Source organism: Bos taurus, chromosome 10 (assembly GCF_002263795.3).
Source record: "Bos taurus isolate L1 Dominette 01449 registration number 42190680 breed Hereford chromosome 10, ARS-UCD2.0, whole genome shotgun sequence".
Lineage (NCBI taxonomy): Eukaryota > Metazoa > Chordata > Mammalia > Artiodactyla > Bovidae > Bos > Bos taurus.
This window is the reverse complement of record NC_037337.1, coordinates 66,556,447-66,570,928: the sequence shown is the minus strand read 5'-3', so window position 1 is coordinate 66,570,928 and position 14,482 is coordinate 66,556,447. Positions and strand designations below refer to the sequence as shown.

The following is a 14,482-nucleotide window of genomic DNA, read 5'->3' as shown; positions in this document are numbered from 1 at the left end:
TGCAAACTAGTACAGAGAACAGTGTGGAGATTCCTTAAAAAACTGGAAATAGAACTGCCATAGGACCCAGCAATCCCACTGCTGGGCATACACACTGAGGAAACCAGAATTGAAAAAGACACATGTACCCCAGTGTTCATCGCAGCACTGTTTATAATAGCCAGGAGATGGAAGCAACCTAGATGTCCATCAGCAGATGAATGGATAAGAAAGCTGTGGTACATATACACAATGGAATATTACTCAACCATTAAAAAGAATGCATTTGAATCAGTTCTAATGAGGTGGATGAAACTGGAGCCTATTATACAGAGTGAAGTAAGTCAGAAAGAAAAACACCAATACAGTATGCTAATGCATATATTTGGAATTTAGAAAGATGGTAATAATGACCCTATATGCAAGACAGCAAAAGAGACACAGATGTATAGAAGAGTCTTTTGGACTCTGGGGGAGAAGGCGAAGGTGGGATGATTTGAGATAATAGCATTGAAGCATGTATATTATCATATGTGAAACAGATCGCCAGTCCAGGTTTGATGCATGAGACAGGGTGCTCGGGGCTGGTGCACAGGGATGACCCTGAGGGATGGGATGGGGAGGGAGGTGGGAGGAGGGTTCAGGATGAGGAACACATGTACACCCATGGCTGATTCATGTCAATGTATGGCAAAAACCAGTACAATATTGTAAAGTAATTAGCCTCCAATTTAAATAAATAAATTTTTTAAAAGTGCTGGTTCTGACACTAGCTGGTGGCAGTGGACAAGTTACTAGCCTCTCTGTCTCATTTTCTTTCACTGTAAAGAAATAATGCCTATCACATGAGATTATTATGAAGATTAAATGTATCGAGCTTTTTAAGCACTTAAAACAGTACCTGCAGTATGTTTTTATTAAATAAAAAGGAAATTCCTGGATGTTGAATGGTTGGATCAAATGGTATATAAAAACATAAGACTTTTGAAACATGCTGGTAAATAACTACCCATTCCTATTGCCCACAAATCCATCAAAGTCTGAACCAACTTTTAGTCCAACCAACAATAACAGACTCGTAGAAGTGATGTAGTAAGGTGTTGTTCACTTCACTTACAGAGGATATATTGGACTGGTTAAGAGTTAGTGGGGTGGCAGCTCTTTCAAGTAGTGAGAGAAGGGAAGCAGCAGCTAGTTTCTCACAGGAAGAGGCCTTCAAGGGATGCCCACCCGCACTTGGCAGAACTCCAGGAGTTTCAGAGTAGGCAAAACCCCAGGGATAGTCTGTAGGGTGGGCCGATGCTTGGGGAGTGAACAGAAGGTAAGACTGCCAGGTAATCACCCCTCCCTTAGGCACATATTTCTCACCACTACCCTCACCACTCTGCCACTTACTTCTGGCTCTAAAACTTGTCTCAAATCTACAAGTATGCACCTAAATCCTATTGAGTCTGTGTCAGGTATATTTTCCCAACAGATAGGTTATTTTTTGAAAACTGGGTGTCCACCTAAACCACTCATACATACATACATACACTTAGAGAAAGCCATAGCTTTTTGTTTTGGCATTTAGAGAAATACATATCCAACTCAAGCCTCAACTTGTCTACAACGTCTTTCCTAGTAACTATAGCCCAGATAGATGGCTCCTTCCTTTGAGCTCCCACAATAATCCTAGGCAGCATCTCAGTATTTAGTACTTAATTATATGCTGTCTAATTCTAGAACCAGCTCAGGGTGTTAGTTGTTTCCCTCAAATATAGTGTAGCTTCTTTGAACTCAACCACCATCTCTTATATTTCTTTTGGATCCCTCACTGGCTTGGCTTATAGAGGGTTGTTAGTAAATAGTCAATGATTAACAGACCCAAGTGTTAGCTACGTGGAATTTGCATTGAAACAAAATTACGTTAAAAATATGTTTTCTGATTTTCACAAAGTAAATTAAAAATGGGTCAAATATTAAAAATTTAACCTCTACAGTAAATCATGGTTGAATTTATTCATCATCATGGAATAAATGAAATGAGCCCAGCCTTTCTAAACAAGACACAAACCCAGAAGCCATAAATGGAAGAAAAGATATTTCATAACATTGAAACATTTTAAATTTCTCTGGGACAGATTTTAATTTATGAGGAACATGTGCAAGTCAAGAAGGAGTTGATGAATAGCCCCCTCATCCCCCAGATTGTAAGAGGGTGGGGAGCACCAAAATTTCCTCTCCTGACCTTTGTACTTTTCTCATCTACAAGAGATTCTTTCACCTCAGATGAGGATCTTTGTCTTGCTCCATCTTTAGATTTTCTTTTACTGTGTCTTTCTCCTTTCTTTCTCTCTGTTTTCCTTTACACTCTGATTCTTGAGTATGCAAGAAGTGAGGGGCTTTGTGGTGGGTTTCAGGGAAAGAATAGCTTTCTGCAGTTGGCAGAACTATCAAACTAGTAACCCTCAATGGGCACACCAAGCCACTTATGACTTGGACATTCAGAGTAGAGAACATTGTGTGGCCATCAGTGGTTAAAATCATTGGCTAAAACAAGGGTAGCTAACTTTTTCTTCATGGCCTGCTTTACCGTAAAGTCAGTGTATTAGATGCCCCACTGAGAGAGACTTTTACTATAATACCATGGTGTAAAAACTTGGAAAACTTGGAACATCATAAATTTCATGCAAGATCTCATTTTAAGGTGAGAACTAAAACATTTACAGGAGGGAGAAAATCATGCATCAACTTTTAAATGTTTGCTCTCTAGTTCTGATTTTATTCGGAACAACAGAATCAAACCAAGAATATATTTCTTTTCTTATCACTAAGAGAAAACTCAAATCTTATTAATGTTGGCAAACAATTGAAAAAGAGCAACTGTTTAGAGAAAAGATGTTCAAGATAGGAGGAGACAGAGCTGAGTAGATGAACTCTGTTGGATAGTATTTGAGGATATTATTAATGAGGATGACATATAAATAAGAAAGCCATCAAACTTAATCTCAGTTCATTTTGGCTTCTTTGGGGACATATTGAAAAGTATTGTTTATCAAATGGAAAAAAAGTTGATAATAAAAAAGAAGTTTATCTTTTATAGGGTATCAGTTCAGTTCAGTCGCTCAGTCGTGTCCGACTCTTTGTGACCCCATGAATTGCAGCACGCCAGGCCTCCCTGTCCATCACCAACTCCCAGAGTTTACCCAAACTCATGTCCATTGAGTCGGTGATGCCATCCAGCCATCTCATCCTCTGTCGTCCCATTCTCCCTCTGCCCCCAATCCCTCCCAGCATCAGGGTCTTTTCCAATGAGTCAACTCTTCACATCAGGTGGCCAAAGTATTGGAGTTTCAGCTTTAGCATCAGTCCTTCCAATGAACACCCAGGACTGATCTCCTTTAGAATGGACTAGTTGGATCTCCTTGCAGTCCAAGGGACTCTCAAGAGTCTTCTCCAACACCACAGTTCAAAAGCATCAATTCTTCAGTGCTCACCTTTCTTCATAGTCCAACTCTCACATCCATACATGACCACTGGAAAAACCATAGCCTTGACTAGAAGGACCTTTGTTGGCAAAGTAATGTCTCTGCTTTTGAATATGCTCTCTAGGTTGGTCATAACTTTCCTTCCAAGGAGTAAGCGTCTTTTAATTTCATGGCTGCAGTCACCATCTGCAGTGATTTTTGAGCCCAGAAAAATAAAGTCTGACACTGTTTCCCCATCTATTTCCCATGAAGTGATGGGACCAGATGCCATGATCTTAGTTTTCTGAGTGTTGAGCTTTAAGCCAACTTTTTCACTCTCCTCTTTCACGTTCATCAAGAGGCTCTTTAGTTCCTCTTCACTTTCTGCCGTAAGGGTGGTGTCATCTGCATATCTGAGGTTATTGATATTTCTCCTGGCAATCTTGATTCCAGTTTATGCTTCTTCCAGCCCAGGGTTTCTCATGATGTACTCTGCATATAAGTTAAATAAACAGGGTGACAATATACAGCCTTGATGTACTCCTTTTCCTATTTGGAACCAGTCATTACAAAGAATAAAGAGGAATGAAAACTATCTTAGAGTACCTGAGAACATTCCCTTGGAAAATACCAAATTCTTGACGTTCTGATTATTTCAAAGAACACTGAAAAAACACAGACATACAGAATGGGAAGACTTTTTGTTCCTTTGGGGTTCTCTTAACATATTTCAGGAAATGAAGTTTTCACAAGACATTTCTTTAAGAAAATTTGGAAAAGAGATTTTTATCATAAATAACACTTGTTTTTGCTTCCAAGCATCTGTATTTACAAGATGAAAGGTAATATTTATATGATACGTTTTATCCAAAGATGTTGAAGCAGGGCAAAGGCTAACAGTTTTGCCAAGAGAACTCACTGGTCATAGCAAACAACGTCTTCCAATAACAAAAGAGAAGACTCTACACATGGACATCAGCAGATGGTCAGTACCGAAATCAGATTGGTTATATTCTTTGCAGCCAAAGATGTAGAAGCTTTGGCTTCTACAGTCAGCAGAAACAAGACCAGGAGCTAACTGTGGCTCAGATCATGAACTCCTTATTGCCAAATTTAGACTTAAACTGAAGAAAGTAGAGAAAACCAGTAGGCTGTTCAGGTATGACCTAAGTCAGATCCCTTACGATTATACTGTGGAAGTGACAAATAGATTCAAGGGATTAGATCTGATAGAGTTGCTGAAGAACTATGGACGGAGGTTCATGTTATTGCACAGGAGGTGGTGATCAAGACCCATCCCCAAGAAAAAGAAATGTAATAAGGCAAAATGGTTGTCCGAGGAGCCCTTACAAATGACTAAGAAAAGAAGAGAAGCTAAAGGCAAAGGAGAAAAGGAAAGACATACCCATCTGAACGCAGAGTTCCAAAGAACAGCAAGAAGAGATAAGAAAGCCTTCCTAAGTGATTGATACAAAGAAATAGAGGAAACCAATAGAACTGAACTGAACTGAATAGAATGGGAAAGACTAGAGATCTCTTCAAGAAAATTAGAGATACCAAGGGAATGTTTCATGCAAAGATGGGCAAAATAAAGGACAGAAACAGTATGGCCCTAACAGAAGCAGAAGATATTAAGAAGAGGTGGCAAGAATATACAGAAGAACTATACAAAAAAGATCCTCATGACCCAGATAACCATGATGTATCTAAGGCAGTTTCCCAGCTGCCAGAGTGAGCCTCCAGGCTACAGGTCAACCAGCCCCTTCATAGCTGTTTCCAAAGGATTCCATTCAATCTGGCTAATGTAAACACTCTACTTTTTTACTATTTAGAAAGTGAATATGTTAATAAAATTGAAAATGTGATCCATCTTCTCTGTTTTAAAGTATATGAAAATACTTCTATATGGCATTATGTCCATTGAAATGGGATTCCTTTGCAGATGACATAAATATCTTGAAGATATGGATTTAACTAAATGATTGAAAGAGACAAATACATAAAAAGAGAAAAAAATGAAATACTAGACAATGACAATTGCATTAGTGGAAGAATGAATACAGCAAGGGTGTTATTTGCTTATAGAGAAGAGTCAAATCTGTTTTGATTGACCCAATCAAACTGATACCAATTGAGGGTATCATAGTTAGAGGGAGATTTCAGAATATGGCAGAAGACTAAGGGAAGAGTAGTTGGTGGATCCTTTGGGATTTGTTTCCATAAAATGGTTTGTGACCCTGACTTAAAAGAATAAATGGGAGACTGTTCTTTTAAAAGTACAGGCAAGTGTTGCTTGAAACTTATCCCTCTTTACTGTATATAGGTTTGATATTAGCATGAAAACATGCTCATGAACAAATTTGTCTAGGTTACTGTAGACCTCAGTTAAGTACTTCTTGTACCTGGGAGAATTCTACCTTTAGCATAAAAGGAGACAAACACATTCTGGGTATGCTGGCTGTTTAGACTAGCCAGGTGGCTTTTTCTGTCTGAGTCCTTTGCCACTGTAGAGACTGTAGTGGTGTCACACTAAGGTATGGGACTGGGCAGATGACAAATCTAAGAGCTAGACCCAGGCATGGCCTGGAACTGAGACTCTGCTTAAATAATAATAAAGGACAAGAGTTTAGCTCAAGTCAAACCTGGTAATTGTGCTGTTTGGCGTACATACCAAGATATATGGTTACATCAAAATACTTGTTGACAGTGTTTATTACTTATTCTAGGGCAGGTATTCCTGAACAGGAACCTAGACACTGAAGGGAGTCAGCAAATTTCCTGAAATTATAGACAAAAGTTGATGTGTAGACAAGCATATGTATTTGTCTAGTGTGGTACATCAGATTCTCAAAGAGGTTGTGGTCCCAAAAATAATGACTGCTTCTCTAGAAGGGAAAAATTCTCTAGGATTTTCCCAATGAGCAAAATTCAATAATTTCTGGCTATTTTTTTTAAAAGAATTAAGTTGAACAGTTAAATCTATGTTGCAATTTCCTTTTCATACAATTTTCATTGCATAAAAATATAGAATGCTGTTTTTGTTCATCCAGATTTAATCTTCCTCTGTTTAAAATAAAGTGTGTGAGTTAGTTGACTGGTTACAAATGAAATGTATATTTAAAAATTCTATTCAAATGGAGATGCTATTCCATACTTCAACATTTTATTTAAATTCTAGCTATTTTAACCAAAAATATCTCAAAGTTCATCTCAGAAGGAAACAAAACCACAGCCTTTTCCCAGTCCACACTTAGGAAATAAAAAATGACCAGACTTTTAAATCACTCATACATTAGAACTCTAGTCAATCTCTTAAAAAATCTAAAAGAAAAGAGAGGTATAAATAATAAGTCAATTATAATAGATAAAATGAAATCATAAAAGTGCTTAATTAAAGCCAGAGAAGGAAGAAAAGGAGGATATAATAAGCAAGAATTAGTCCACTGATGAGAAAACAGTAGCAATAAGAAGGCAGAATTCAATCCAGTAATAGCAACAATCACTTCAGTTTTTTGGCTGCACTGCAACTAAGACTGTGGGTCTTAGTTTTCTACCAGGGATCAAACTGGGCCCCTGGAGAGTTCTAGTCATTGGACTGCCAGGGAATTCCCTCGACAATCATTTCAAAAGTGAATGATCTGGACATTCCAGGTAAAGAGAGATTGTTAGATTGGCTAAAATAGCCATACCCAATTACACACTGTCTATTACAAACCCACTTTATTTTTTTTTAAACTTTTTATTTTGTATTGGGAGTATAGCCAGTTAACAATGTTGTTAGTTTCAGGTGAACAGTGAAGGAACTCAGCTGTACATGTACATGTATCCATTATCCCCTAAACTCCCCTCCCATCCAGGCTGCCAAATAACATTGAGCAGAGTTCCATGTGCTATACAGTATGTCCATGTTGTTTATCCATTATAAATAAATCAGTGTGTACATGTCTATCCCAAACTCCCTAACTATCCTTCCCCCGCATTCTTCCCCCTGGCAACCGCAAGCCTGTTCTGGAAGCCTGTGAGACTGTTGCTGTATAAACCCACTTTAAATGTAAAGACTTAGATTAAAAGAAAAAGGATGGAAAAAGATATAACATGAAAATGTTAACTAAAGGCAAACTGGAATAACTACCCTAATTTCAGACAAAGTAGTCTTCAGAATAACAAAGATTATAAGGGAAAAAGAGGGATATTACATAATGATAAAGGAGTCAATTTTCCAAGAAAACATAACAGTCCTAAATGTGTATGCATCTAATAGCAGAACTTCAAAATGCAGGAGGCAACAGCTAACAAACGAATAGAGGGATTTCTGTGGTGGTCCAGTGGTTAAATATATGCCTTCTAATGCAGGAAACACAGGTTCGATCCCTTAGTTGGAGAACTAAGATCCCACATGCTCAACCCACATGCCTCAACTAAGATTGCATGCAGCCAAATAAAAATAAATATTTAAAAATACACAGACAAATATACAATTATAATTGGAGACTTCAGCACCCCTCTGTCAGTAATTGATAAAACATACAGCAGAAAATAAAGATGTGTGTGCTATGCTTAATTGCTCGGTCATGTCTGACTCTTCGTGACCTCGTGGACTGTAGCCTGCCAAGCTCCTCTGTCCATGGGGATTCTCCAGGCAAGAATACTTGAGTGGGTTGTCATGCCCTCCTCCAGGGGATCTTCCCAACCCAGGGATCGAACTCAGGTCTCCCACATTGCAGGCAGATTCTTTACCATCTGAGCCACCAGGGAAGGCCAAATAAGGATTTAGATGATCTAAATGGCACTATCCAGCAACTTGACCTTACTGACTCTCACAGACACTGCATCAAAGAGCGTGAAATACATATTATTCTCAAGTGCACATGGAACATTCACCAACATAGACCATATCCTGAGTCACAAAGCCAGCCTTAACAAAGCTGAAAGCATGGAAATCACACACAGTATTTTCTCAGACCATAATAGAATTAAACAAAAATCAGCAATAGAGAGATACCTGGAAAATTCACAAATGTTTAGAAGTTAAATCACAGGGTTCTACATAATTCAAAAGTCAAATTGAAGTAAAGTGAAGTGAAAGAAAGTCAGTCATGTCCGACTCTTTGCTACCCCATGGTCTGATACAGTCCATGGAATTCTCCAGGCCAGAATACTGGAGTGGGTAACCTTTCCCCCCTCCAGGGTATCTTCCCAACCCAGGGATCAAACCCAGGTCTCCCACATTACAGGTGAATTCTTTACCAGCTAAGCCACAAGAGAAGCCCAAGAATCTTGGGGTGGGTAGCCTATCCCTTCTCCAGCCAAACTTCCCAACCCAGGAATCTAACCGGGGTCTCCTGCATTGCAGGCGGATTCTTTACCAACTGAACCATCAGGGAAGCCCAAAGAGAAAGTCTCAAAGAATGGAAAGCACGTGTATGTGAAGCCAGGACTGGGTATGGCTAAAGGAATGGCCCATCAGTGAAATGGAAACAGAAGCCAGCCCTTCAGGCCCCTCAGAGAAGGACAGACCATGAGATGTGAGGATGAAGTTCAAGCAAGAGTGGATTTGTGGGTGAGGTTGGGCCCTGGGGTGGAAGGAACAGTGCCTGGAAAACATTTGGGGTCTCAGTGGTACTGTGCTCAGCACTACTGCCTAGCTTTTCTTCCCCCTAAATGTGCTGCTGTAATAAATACAGAACCTTTTTGGACCAAATGGGGAAACAAAGTCAAAGGAGATGGCACAGTTTGCAGTGAGTACTCAATTCTCAGCTCTTTGCTTTGATTCCTCCCCTTTGACCCTCAAAGTATTCCCTACTGTGATATCCCCGTTATAATCAAATCAAAAAATTGTAACTATGGTCTCTTTACCATGTGGCATGTACTATGCTAGTTCAGTTCAGTCTCTCAGTCGTATCCGACTCTTTGCAACCCCATGGACTGCAGCACACCAGGCCTCCCTGTCCATCACCAACTCCCAGAGTTTACTCAGACTCATGTCCATTGAGTTGGTGATGCCATCCAACCATCTTATCCTCTGTCGTCCCCTCCTCTCGCCTTCAATCTTTCCCACTATTAGGGTCTTTTCAAATGAGTCAGTTCTTTGCATCAGGTGGCCGAAGTATTGACGTTTAAGCTTCAGCATCAGTCCTTCCAATGAATATTCAGGACTGATTTCCTTTAGGATGGACTATGCTAAGCATTTTATAAACATTATTTAGCCCTCACAAAAAAAGCATATCAGGGAGATCTTATCTCTACTTCACAGAGGTATTAACTGAGGTGCAGAGAGATTAAATGGGCACACATTAAATCTCTTTAGTAGAGATTAAAGCTGGCAAGAGGCAAAGCTGTGTCCTTTTTGGTCTGTTGACTCTTATTTTTCTGATTCTTAAGACTCGTGATGCCCATGAATGTGCCCCTTCCTACTGTGGGTTCTCCCTAACAGGCTGTCAACTTGGCACTTCTGAGTGTCTAAAAGTGCAAAGGTCTGACAGCATCTGATTGAGAAGTTTCTGCCTTCCTAGGGCAGAAATTAAAAATGCCCAAGGAGGGGACAGAATTCCCAGGTGGCTCAGTGGTAAAGAACTCACCTGCCAATGAAGGAGACATAAGAGATGTGGGTTGGAGAATTCCATGGACTATATATTCCATGGGGTCGCAAAGAGTCAGATATGACTAGATGAAACTTTCACTTTCACTTGGGCTTCCCTGATAGCTCATTTGGTAAAGAATCTGCCTGCGAGGCAGGAGACCCCAGCTCGATTCCTGGATCAGGAAGATTCACGGGAGAAGGGATGGGCTATGCACTCCAGTATTCTTGGGCTTCCCTTGTGGCTCAGCTGGTAAAGAATCTGCCTGCAACGTGGAAGACCTGGATTTGATCCCTGGATTGGGAGGATCCCCTGGAGAAAGAAATGGCTACCCACTCCAGTATTCTGGCCTGGAGAATTCCATGGACTGTGTAGTCCATGGGGTCACAAAGAGTCAGACATGACTGAGCGACTTTCACTCACTTCACAAGGAAGGGATAGCAGGAGTTGGGGCAAGAATGATACTTAAGCAGAACCATTTTGACATACATCTATATCTTCATTAATGTAGATCTAGGTTTGTTTAAAGATTCACAGCCATGCCATCTTTGGTGGGTCTTCTCATTGATTCTTCTGCAGTGGGCCCCAGGGACAGCACACCAAGAGCATGAAGGAAAAACTCACTTTGGCTGTGTGTTCTACAAGTTGGGCCCTTCTGTGATTACCCATAAAATATTGAGATTAAAAGCAAAATAAAACCTTTAAAAATCCATAATCAGTCATCTCCCCAAGCAGTAGAAATATTGAAGGAAAATAAAAGAGATGCCAAACAGGATAGAAAAATATTTGTGTAGGCAGAAAAGGTAAAAGATAAACAGGTAGTTTATGCATAGAGTGTAAAATGTGTGCATATTCCAGCATGATGTTTAAGCTCTCCAATTCTGGAATTGAACAGCCTGCAAGCAAAACACTGCTTACTGGCTGTGTGACTTTGAGAGTCTATTACTTTATCTCTGTCTCAATTTACTCATCTCAGAAACGATGAAAAAAACAGTGTTTATTATTATACAGGGCTCTGGGGAGGACTAAATGAATATATATAATATGTAGTAATCAGTGATCAATATATTTTTAGTTATTAATATTATGATTCTATGTCCAGCGCTACCAGAGACTTAAAATATATGTGGGATATTCAAGCCCCAAGTATTTGAGGGTCTAAATGTTAACCTTCTTCTGAGATGCCAGTCAAGGGCACTTTCCTGAACTTCCTGAGAGTAACCTTTCTTCTTTCTAAACTTTGGGTAAACTACTGGCTTATCCCTTCATTACACTTTGAGTATAGTTAATTGTGTAGCTGTCTCAGGAGCTGTGCTTGGTTGAATACTTGGAGAGCAGCAGTGGGTTCTGGCTCATTTGTCTCCTTTGACCCTCTCCTACCCCACCCTAGCCTACAAATACAAATAGTACCTAGGATAGTGCTTAGAACTTAGCTGGTACTAAATAAATGTTTGTTAAACTGAACTGTGGAGAAGGAAATGGCAATCCACTCCAGTACTGTTGCCTGGAGAATTCCGTGGACAGGGGAGCCTGGTGGGCTGCTGTCTATGGGGTCACACAGAGTTGGACACGACTGAAGCAACTTAGCTGCAGCAAACTGAACTGAACTGAGTTGAAATGCAATGTCTGGGCCTACACGGGAGAAAAGAGCAAGCTGGAAGAAAACAGTTTGCTACCATTTGTCATGAAGAAACTGGACTATGTCACTCAGAAGTATTTGAATGAAAGGCATTCCACACCCAAAGCAAGTAGCTGTGGGTGAAAGGTAACAAAAGCACATGTGAGCCTGCTGAGGTCAGGTGGGCACAAATAATACTTTTCAAAATATGGACCTGGTGTCCAGTTTTAGTTTCAAGATCAGAGATCTCTGAGAAGATCTTCATAAACCTGCAACTGGTACACAGCTTTACTTGTGCAAGTTCAAGTGAGCTAAAGAAACTTTTCAACAAACTCTACTGTGAGTGCCTGGTCAGAAGTTCATTAAATTCTTAGGGGTCAAATTTGACAAGAATTATGTCTAGCTTTGTTCTGTGGAAGCCTGAGCAAAGTCATGAAAACCAGATGCAATCAGTGGGATTGCCATGAATCCAGAGGGACTGGCCTAACTGTGATGCAGTGTAAACACACACTTGGGCTTGCATATATACACTCACTCAACCACACACAATTCTCTCAAATACATTCATACACTTTTCTAGTAATTGGTCCAGAAACTGCATTGATAGACTGCTTGAGCAGTGGCCATTAATATAGGTATCCAGAAACTGATTTCTGTCTTGTATCACCAGTGCTGAGTGGTTCTCAGTATTTGGCCCCTAAACTAGTGGTTCTTACTTTTACATTCATCTGTCAAAATCTGTGAAATGTTTCAAATGAAAATTCCTGGGCCTTGCACCTTCAGAAATCCTGGCTTAGCAGGTATGGGGCAGAATCTAAGAATCTACATTTGGGAGACAAATCAATAACAGGCTTCCCATAATGAATCACACATTGAATAATGATTTTTTGAAGACTTATGGATACTTTTCAAGGCCTGATAAGTCTACCCTACATTGTAGCATTGAATCAATAAGGCCAATGAGACCTCAGTGGCTTTGGAAACTCACAAAGTCCAGTTGCAACCTGCTTGCCCTTAGCTGGGATGCTCCAGTGTACATCCCTTCCTTTGCATCATAAGAAGGGCTATATTTAAGAATGTGTCATCATACACCGTTATACCTGAAATGAACAGAAGCTCACTTTCTTGTTCTAGATGTTCACACCTAGTGTCTCACTATATCTTAGCAGAGCCAGCACTCAAACTAGAATCTTTTGATGGTGCCAAACACAAAGTGTTTCACTGAATCACAGCTGCCCTCACTGAGTGACCAGGAGTCTCATAAAATGCAGTCTCTGTATCAGGTGATATTAAAAACATTAAGCAACCAGTAAAAATATTTTAACAACCAGGTGCAGGTCCCCTCAGAACTGATGCAGACAAGTGCTCCCAGAGCACTCCACTGGCTACCCACTGATAATGTCAAACTACCCCCAAGATGTTATCAAATGGATGGGCCCCCTAATTAGGAGTGGGAGAGAGAATAGAAAATCACCTGCTTTCACCTACCTTCCAGGACAAATGACAGTAAATGGAAAATGATGACTAAAAAAAAAAAAAAGACTAAAAAATGCAAGTTCACTTTTTTTGAGATAGAGGAGAAGGACTAAATTAGAAGACTGCAATGATGACACCTCTCCCCTCTTCCCCAATGCCTCAGACTCATGGTCTGACAAGTATTACTGTATTTGTGAAGATAAAGAGAATATTTTAAATTATGACTGGCCTACAAATTTGTGACAGACTTGACAGATCTCAGGAATCATTTGGTGTTCACTACTGCGCTTCACCCAAAAACTGGTCAAGGAGAGTTTTATTTCCTTACTATAAAGGATTGCCCTCCTTCTGGCCTTAGATGCAAACACCTGGGATGGGATTGTTGGGAGGTCTCACAAGGTGACTCATTAATCCCAACCACCCTCACAGTTATGCCTGGATCCAGTCCAGGTCAGCTGTCTTTTGACCCTCTGTCAGGGTCTGTAAGAAGCCCTTATGTGAGTGGAGGTGGATTTTCTTTGCAAATTGCAGTTTAGAAAAAGTTCTGGTCAACTACAGGTTTCCTTCTTTTTATTCTTCCATCTCCACATTTCCCAGCTGGTGGACATCTTACTTATTCTATACTCAGTTTTCATACTTAATATTCAATCATTTTAAATTTCACAGCTCATGATCCAAGTTGAACTTTCATCTTTGATAGTTTCAATCTCTCTCTCATTTTTTTTTAAACAGCTATTTAAATGTGGAACCTTATTGTCCTCAGTGAACCATTTCTGACTTTAAATGATTTCTGATTTAAAACCATGACATTTGAATTTAAAATCCCACATTTAATACAGCAATGCCTCATAACCATGCCTGCAAGGTGTTTAAGGTAATTGGAAAATATTTTATTCTGGTTTCACTTCCCTAAAAGCATTCCAACATCACTCACTCAAGGAGCTAAAATAGAAGCTTGATCTTGGAATTAATGGGAGATTAACATGAAATCTTAATTTTAAATGGAAAGAAAGAAAACAATTTAGACCCCAGTGTACATCAAAGGATAATTCTGTCTGGCAATGTACAATGGCTTGGCTGCAGCCTAATCTCTCACCACACCTAATGCTTCCATAGCTACCGCACCAAAGAGGCCACAGCATCTTTAATGCTGTTCCCTCATGCAAGGGACTCTCCCCACCACTGTGGCTGGGGTTTAATTAATTACAGCTATTTACAAACTCATGAGGCTTCCCTGGTGGCTCAGTTGGTAAAGAATCTGCCAGCAATGCAGGAGACCTGGGTTCGATCCCTGGGTTGGGAAAATCCCCTGGAGAAGGGAATGGCAACCCACTCCAGTATCTTGCCTGGAGAATCCCATGGACAGAGGAATCTAGTGGGCT

General features: G+C 40.0%; 1 long non-coding RNA gene across 1 annotated transcript in view; it reads left to right on the top strand.

Annotated features, from left to right (window-relative positions):
- The window catches only part of LOC132346381 (uncharacterized), a 67,007-nt gene that overhangs the window by 26,594 nt on the left and 25,931 nt on the right, over nucleotides 1–14,482 (top strand). Inside the window, exon 2 of the long non-coding RNA XR_009496221.1 lies at nucleotides 8,782–8,988. This is a non-coding gene — a long non-coding RNA (uncharacterized lncRNA). The remainder of the gene's footprint in view (nucleotides 1–8,781; nucleotides 8,989–14,482) is intronic.